The following is a 6,601-nucleotide window of genomic DNA, read 5'->3' on the forward strand; positions in this document are numbered from 1 at the left end:
CGCCCGCACTGTTCGCACGCGTGCTCGGAAATGGCGAAGGGGCCGCGCTAGCGTGCCTTGAATCGGTGAGCGGCGGTACCGCGGCAATCGCCAGAGCTCGAATCCGCCCTGCAAAAGCCAAATATTGGCGCTCGGCTCGGCGCAGTACGCCGCCGCGTCGCACGAGTACGGCCCCATGGAGGTCTGGGCACTTATCGCTGCTACTGTAAGGGGCCGTAGGGCCCCGGCCGACATTGTACCGTAGTGCGATTTTCGTCTTGCGCGTGCTCGTGGCGGTGTCCGCGCACCGTTCCGAAGTCGACAATCGTGCCCACGACTACGCGAGCGCTGGAAGAGACAAAGTCCGAAACCGCGTGTGCCGGGGCGGCGCGAGCGCGACGCCTTTGACGCAACTTTTGCGTACAAGCCGCCGCACGGCCACGACGGAGCCGGTGTCACCCTGCAGAGGGCTGCACTATAGCACGCCGGGAACCGGCAAAGAACCGCGCAGACGTCGTCGTTGGCCGCGGCGTTGCCGCGAGCACGCGAAGAGACAAAGTCCGAAACGACGTCAGCCGGGGCGTCGAGCACGCCGCCCGCACTGTTCGCACTCGTGCTCGGAAATGGCGAAGGGGCCGTGCTAGCGTGCCTCGAATCGATCGGCCGGGGGCCCCGTAGGGCGACAGAAAGGCAATTGTGCAGGAAACCGTACTGGCCATTAGCGAGAAATTGCCGTTCGCGCATTCGGTAGACGCGCTGCGCTTTCACGACTTCGGCATTGTGCTGCCGACGTAAGCTTTCAATCTTGCTCGCGGCGTTACGAGGCGGCACGATTTTCGCCAAACGCTCGTCGAAAGTGGCACGAGTACGGCCCCATGGAGGTCTGGGTACTTATCGCTGCTATTATATGGGGGTCCCAGAGAGCAGTCGCCCCCAAAGCGACCTGGGTGTTTGATATGCGGCGGGCTTCGTGCCCGTCAAGCGTGTCCCCGGTATCGCTCCCGTGGATCCCACAGCTGACGTCTGCAGCCTCATCCGCTTGATGCGTTAGGGGCTGGTTGTCGGACGACGCTTTTTCCACGATATCGAAGTGTGTTCCGCATCGTCCTCGGACGAATCAAATACGAAAGCGCCGAAGGCGCGGGCGTGACCCGTCGCCTAGCGGCTTTGCCGTCTCGGCTACGTTGCAAGTGTCGGTCGGTCCACCAGTGCTGCGGGCTCGAGAGAAACCGCAAGCCGCGATCGAGTCGACACAACCGGTCTATCGAGAATGTTGCGTGCTTCTTGCCGCGTGGCGATACCCGGCCCTGCGGGGAGGGCGCCGTAGCGAGCTCGAACGCCGTCGTCTCGGACTGTGCAAAGTGCTACCCTTTGCGAGAACGAAGCGTGTTGGGGCGCCTGAAGGTGGCCTCGGCATCGCAAAAACGGCGTCCGGCCTGCTTGAAAGGCTGGACGCGCAGTTGAACGATTACCTGGTTGATCCTGCCAGTAATCATATGCTTGTCTCAAAGATTAAGCCATGCATGTCTAAGTACATGCCGAAATAAGGCGAAACCGCGAATGGCTCATTAAATCAGTTATGGTTCCTTAGATCGTTTCTTCCTACTTGGATAACTGTGGCAATTCTAGAGCTAATACATGCAGTGAGCCTGAAGCCCTTTGGGCGACGGGTGCTTTTATTAGACCAAGATCGATCGGGTTTCGGCACACACGCGAGACAGATTCTGGATAACTTTGTGCTGATCGCATGGCCACGAGCCGGCGACGTTTCTTTCAAGTGTCTGCCTTATCAACTTTCGATGGTAGGTTACTTGCTTACCATGGTTGTTACGGGTAACGGAGAATCAGGGTTCGATTCCGGAGAGGGAGCCTGAGAAACGGCTACCACATCCAAGGAAGGCAGCAGGCGCGCAAATTACCCACTCCCGGCACGGGGAGGTAGTGACGAAAAATAACAATACGGGACTCTTTTGAGGCCCCGTAATTGAAATGAGTACACTCTAAATCCTTTAACGAGGATCAATTGGAGGGCAAGTCTGGTGCCAGCAGCCGCGGTAATTCCAGCTCCAATAGCGTATACTAAAGCTGCTGCGGTTAAAAAGCTCGTAGTTGGATCTCAGTTCCAGACGAGTAGTGCATCTACCCGATGCGACGGCTCGGACTGAACATCATGCCGGTCCTTTCTTGGTGCACTTCATTGTGTGCCTCGAGAAGGCCGGTGCTTTTACTTTGAAAAAATTAGAGTGCTCAACGCAGGCGAGTCGCCTGAATAAACTTGCATGGAATAATAGAACAAGACCTCGTTTCTGTTCTGTTGGTTTTTGGAATACGAGGTAATGATTAAGAGGGACAGACGGGGGCATTCGTATTGCGGCGCTAGAGGTGAAATTCTTGGACCGTCGCAAGACGAACTACTGCGAAAGCATTTGCCAAGAATGTTTTCTTTGATCAAGAACGAAAGTCAGAGGTTCGAAGGCGATCAGATACCGCCCTAGTTCTGACCATAAACGATGCCAACCAGCGATCCGCCTGAGTTACTCAAATGACTCGGCGGGCAGCTTCCGGGAAACCAAAGTGTTTGGGTTCCGGGGGAAGTATGGTTGCAAAGCTGAAACTTAAAGGAATTGACGGAAGGGCACCACCAGGAGTGGAGCCTGCGGCTTAATTTGACTCAACACGGGAAAACTTACCCGGCCCGGACACTGGGAGGATTGACAGATTGAGAGCTCTTTCTTGATTCGGTGGATGGTGGTGCATGGCCGTTCTTAGTTGGTGGAGCGATTTGTCTGGTTAATTCCGATAACGAACGAGACTCTAGCCTATTAAATAGGTGCGGGGTTCCCAGCACCTTACAACCTTCTTAGAGGGACAAGCGGCTCCTAGCCGCACGAAACAGAGCAATAACAGGTCTGTGATGCCCTTAGATGTCCGGGGCCGCACGCGCGCTACACTGAAGGAAGCAGCGTGTCTTTATCCCTGTCTGAAAGGACTGGGTAACCCGTGGAACTTCTTTCGTGATTGGGATAGGGGCTTGCAATTGTTCCCCTTGAACGAGGAATTCCCAGTAAGCGCGAGTCATAAGCTCGCGTTGATTACGTCCCTGCCCTTTGTACACACCGCCCGTCGCTACTACCGATTGAATGATTTAGTGAGGTCTTCGGACCGATGTCCGGCGCGGCCTTTCGGTTGCGCCGGTCTGTTGGAAAGATGACCAAACTTGATCATTTAGAGGAAGTAAAAGTCGTAACAAGGTTTCCGTAGGTGAACCTGCGGAAGGATCATTACCGGATTGTGAAGGGTGGCGAGCGCCATTGTTTCTACCCCGTGTGGGTGAAGCAGCTCGCTGCGCCCGACGCTTTCCGCCGCTGGCCCCGCTTGGACGCGGGGACGGCTATACCCGAACATGCCGGGGACTGCCTGAATTTTGAGGGGCGCCCCGTGCCAAATTTGTTGCGCCCAGTGGACGCCGGCTGCAACCTTGGACGGTTGGCTTGGCCGCGCCCGCGGGTAGAAACGGCGTAACGCACACTGGGTGGGCTTTCTGTCCGCTTTGGCGCTCTTGCGCGGAATGGGAGTAAGACGACCCGACCTGCTGCTTTGCCCAGTACGAGGGGAACGGCGAAGCGTGCGGTCGGTCAAGGAACTGACGGTCGAGAGCTAATGCCGCTGCCGCTTAGTACACACACGGAACCGTGGTGCGAGCGCTCTCCCGTCCTCCGCGGCAAACGCTGCCGAGTCTGAAAAGGCTGGCGGCTGCCGGTCGCTTCCTGCGGCGAGTATGGAGTAACGACCCGACTTTGTTGCCACCCAAGTACTAAAGGAACGGTGTGGCGCTCGGTCGGTCATGGAACTGTCGGTATGAGGGTGCGGCTGCCAAGTACGGAAGGAACCGTGGCCTAAAGTGCTCTCCCGTCCTCCGCGGCAAATGCCACAGAGTCCGAAAGGGCCGGAGGCTGCCGGTCGGCTCCTGCTCGTGACGCGCGAGGTGTCGAGATCGCGGTTTAATGCGACGACGTCTGCAGGCTATTCGCCCGCCGCCGAGGGAAAGGCGGCGTTGCTGCGAAGTACCGAAGGAAACGCGGCTTTGCTACGTCGGAAGCGTTCTGCGGTTAGCGGACTTGTGCGCTTTGGGAAGGCGCCGCACGTCGAAAGAGGAAGTACGGACAGACGAGGGACTGTAGTCCCGGTTTCGAACGCACTTGCGGCCAGGCCCTTGCTGGCTTCGTCTTCCGCCTCAAGTAGACTTGTTGTGGCGCCGGCGCAGGGAGCCGTCCCTGGCACTGGCCGAGTGGTTTTGGAGAGCTGCGCGAGTACGCGCGCCGGGCTCTTGTCTTTCGTCTCAAGTAGGCTGTTGGATCAACAGCGGTTATGCTGCGGCGATCTGCCGATGCGAAAGTGTGTGTGTGTTTGAGGCCCTTCTATGAACCTACTGCTGACTGAAGCGAAGCACGTCGATGGGGGTGAAGCCCTGCCCGTGGCCGTGTAGCCGTTAAAGACTCCACAGCGGCTTAGCCCTAATCATGGCTCTGTCGCTCTTTGCAATTTTTAGTGGAGCGATGTGAACGTGCACACGAGACACACGGGTCCGGTGGATGGTTGGCAGGTAAAACCGGCTTCGAGTGCGCGCAAACGGCATAAGGTGCCTCGAGGGCAAGCGAGGAAGGCGTGGGCGCAAAACACACGCGCGAGTAGCAGGAGTGGAGTGCCATTAGGCTTTCAGCTGCTGAGACGCGGCCGCCGAAAGAGCGAGACTGGAGGAGCGCACGCCGAAAGGCGCTCTTCGAAACCACACACAGGGAGACGCCACGTGCCTAAAACCCTGGTTGTACTGTACTGAATTGAACAAACTATTTTTCACGACTCTAAGCGGTGGATCACTCGGTTCTCGGGTCGATGAAGAACGCAGCCAGCTGCGAGACTTGGTGTGAATTGCAGGACACACTGAGCACTGATTCTTTGAACGCACATTGCGGCCTTGGGTCTTCCCTTGGCTTCGTCTGTCTGAGGGTCGGATCACATATCAAGAGAGACTTCGGCGCACAGGGAACGTGCGTCCGTCGACTCGTTTTGACCGCGTCGGCATCATGGACAGTACGTTGAGCGCTAAAGCCACGCGCCAGCGGCCTCACGAGAGGGAGACGGTGGCAAACCGTTGTGCCAATTCTTCGAAAAGACGGAAACGAGGCAATACTACTGCAGCGTGACGAGTGCGCGCCTCTAGTAAGACCGCCGCAGGATGGAGTCGGATACCTGCAGGGAAAGAGCGGTCCAAGCACGAGGCGCGAACGTCTGTTGCCATGTAGCGCGCACGTTTGCGAGAGAGTCGGAAGCGCACGCTTGCGTGCACGGAAAACGTGGGAATGAAACGCCGGCCGATTCCCGCGCCGTGCGCAAAGCCAGCGCGATCGCAATTTGCGCTGTTTGCCTTCGAAGTACGTCGAGCTCCAGAGCTGGTCGCTCGTTCACGTCACCGCAGCTGTGTGGGCGCCCTTCCGGGCTTCGTCGCAGGAATGGGAATCGGCAGATTCTTGCGAGGAGCGGGGAGGAGAAGGGTGGCCCCCGAAAGCGGTTCGACGCGACAGCGCCGTCTGCGAGCGAGAAGAGTCACGGCACGGCGGAGAATTGCCGCGAAACGGAAAATGTCTCCTTCGAGAGCGTGGGTGCCCCGTTGGCGGAGCTGAAGCGTTCCGTCGTAGTCCGCCGTCGGTCCAAGTGCTTCGCAGTCTCTGTCCCCTAAAGACTGGGCCACTCCAGTTGGGGCAGGGGCGACGCTACACGAGACGATGCCTCCCGCCAGGTTTTAGTCGCCCCTGCGGTGCCCGCTGAAGCGGCGCGCTGCTAAGGCGATCTTTGCCTCGGTGGTGTTTGGGCTTCAGACACGGTCGCTTACCACGCAACTGCTCGTGCGCCGCACGCGCGCAGGCGGTTCACCGCCTGCCAGCCTCGTCTATAAGTAGCTCCGTGTTGGGCGAAGGACGTGGTAGGGCGTCGCACTCGGTTGGCGCTGGGTTTTCGAACGTGTCGAGTCCTTTTCGGCATACCGCTCGTATGACGCACGCGCGCAGGCGTTGTGCCGCCTGCCAGCCTCGTCCGTAAGGACGTGGCAGGGCGTCGTACTCGGTCGTGCTGGAATGGGCGAAAGCGATGTATCCGTTGTCGACCTCAGATCAGGCGAGACAACCCGCTGAATTTAAGCATATCACTAAGCGGAGGAAAAGAAACCAACAGGGATTCCCCGAGTAGCTGCGAGCGAAACGGGACCGAGCCCAGCACCGAATCCCCCGTCCTTGCAGGCGGTCGGGAAATGTGGTGTATGGGAGGCGACGTTCTCGGGTGTTTGCGACGGTGCAAGTCCCCCTGACAGGGGCTTGTCCCAGAGTGGGTGCCAGGCCCGTCTCCGCCGTTGCGCGCCCGGGATGAAGCCTCCCGTGAGTCGGGTTGCTTGAGAGTGCAGCCCTAAGTGGGTGGTAAACTCCATCTAAGGCTAAATACGACCGAGAGACCGATAGTTCACAAGTACCGTGAGGGAAAGTTGAAAAGAACTTTGAAGAGAGAGTTCAAGAGTACGTGAAACCGCTTAGAGTAAAACGGGTGGGCCCTCGAAGCTCGAAAGCGGTGGGAT

At 58.2% G+C, this 6,601-nt stretch overlaps 3 non-coding genes across 3 annotated transcripts in view; all 3 read left to right on the forward strand.

The window, feature by feature from the left end:
• The first annotated feature begins 1,448 nt into the window (after nt 1-1,448).
• LOC140214509 (small subunit ribosomal RNA) lies at nt 1,449-3,263 on the forward strand. Its single transcript, XR_011891443.1, has one exon. It is a non-coding gene; the product is annotated as a small subunit ribosomal RNA (ribosomal RNA).
• Nucleotides 3,264-4,837: 1,574 nt separating this feature from the next.
• LOC140214508 (5.8S ribosomal RNA) lies at nt 4,838-4,990 on the forward strand. The gene has a single exon (XR_011891442.1). It is a non-coding gene; the product is annotated as a 5.8S ribosomal RNA (ribosomal RNA).
• A 1,146-nt stretch (nt 4,991-6,136) lies between these two features.
• The window catches only part of LOC126524194 (large subunit ribosomal RNA), a 3,959-nt gene continuing 3,494 nt past the window's right edge, over nt 6,137-6,601 (forward strand). Inside the window, exon 1 of the ribosomal RNA XR_011891445.1 lies at nt 6,137-6,601. This exon is cut by the window's right edge and continues 3,494 nt beyond it. This is a non-coding gene — a ribosomal RNA (large subunit ribosomal RNA).

Source organism: Dermacentor andersoni, unplaced genomic scaffold (genome assembly GCF_023375885.2).
Source record: "Dermacentor andersoni unplaced genomic scaffold, qqDerAnde1_hic_scaffold ctg00000394.1, whole genome shotgun sequence".
Taxonomy (NCBI): domain Eukaryota; kingdom Metazoa; phylum Arthropoda; class Arachnida; order Ixodida; family Ixodidae; genus Dermacentor; species Dermacentor andersoni.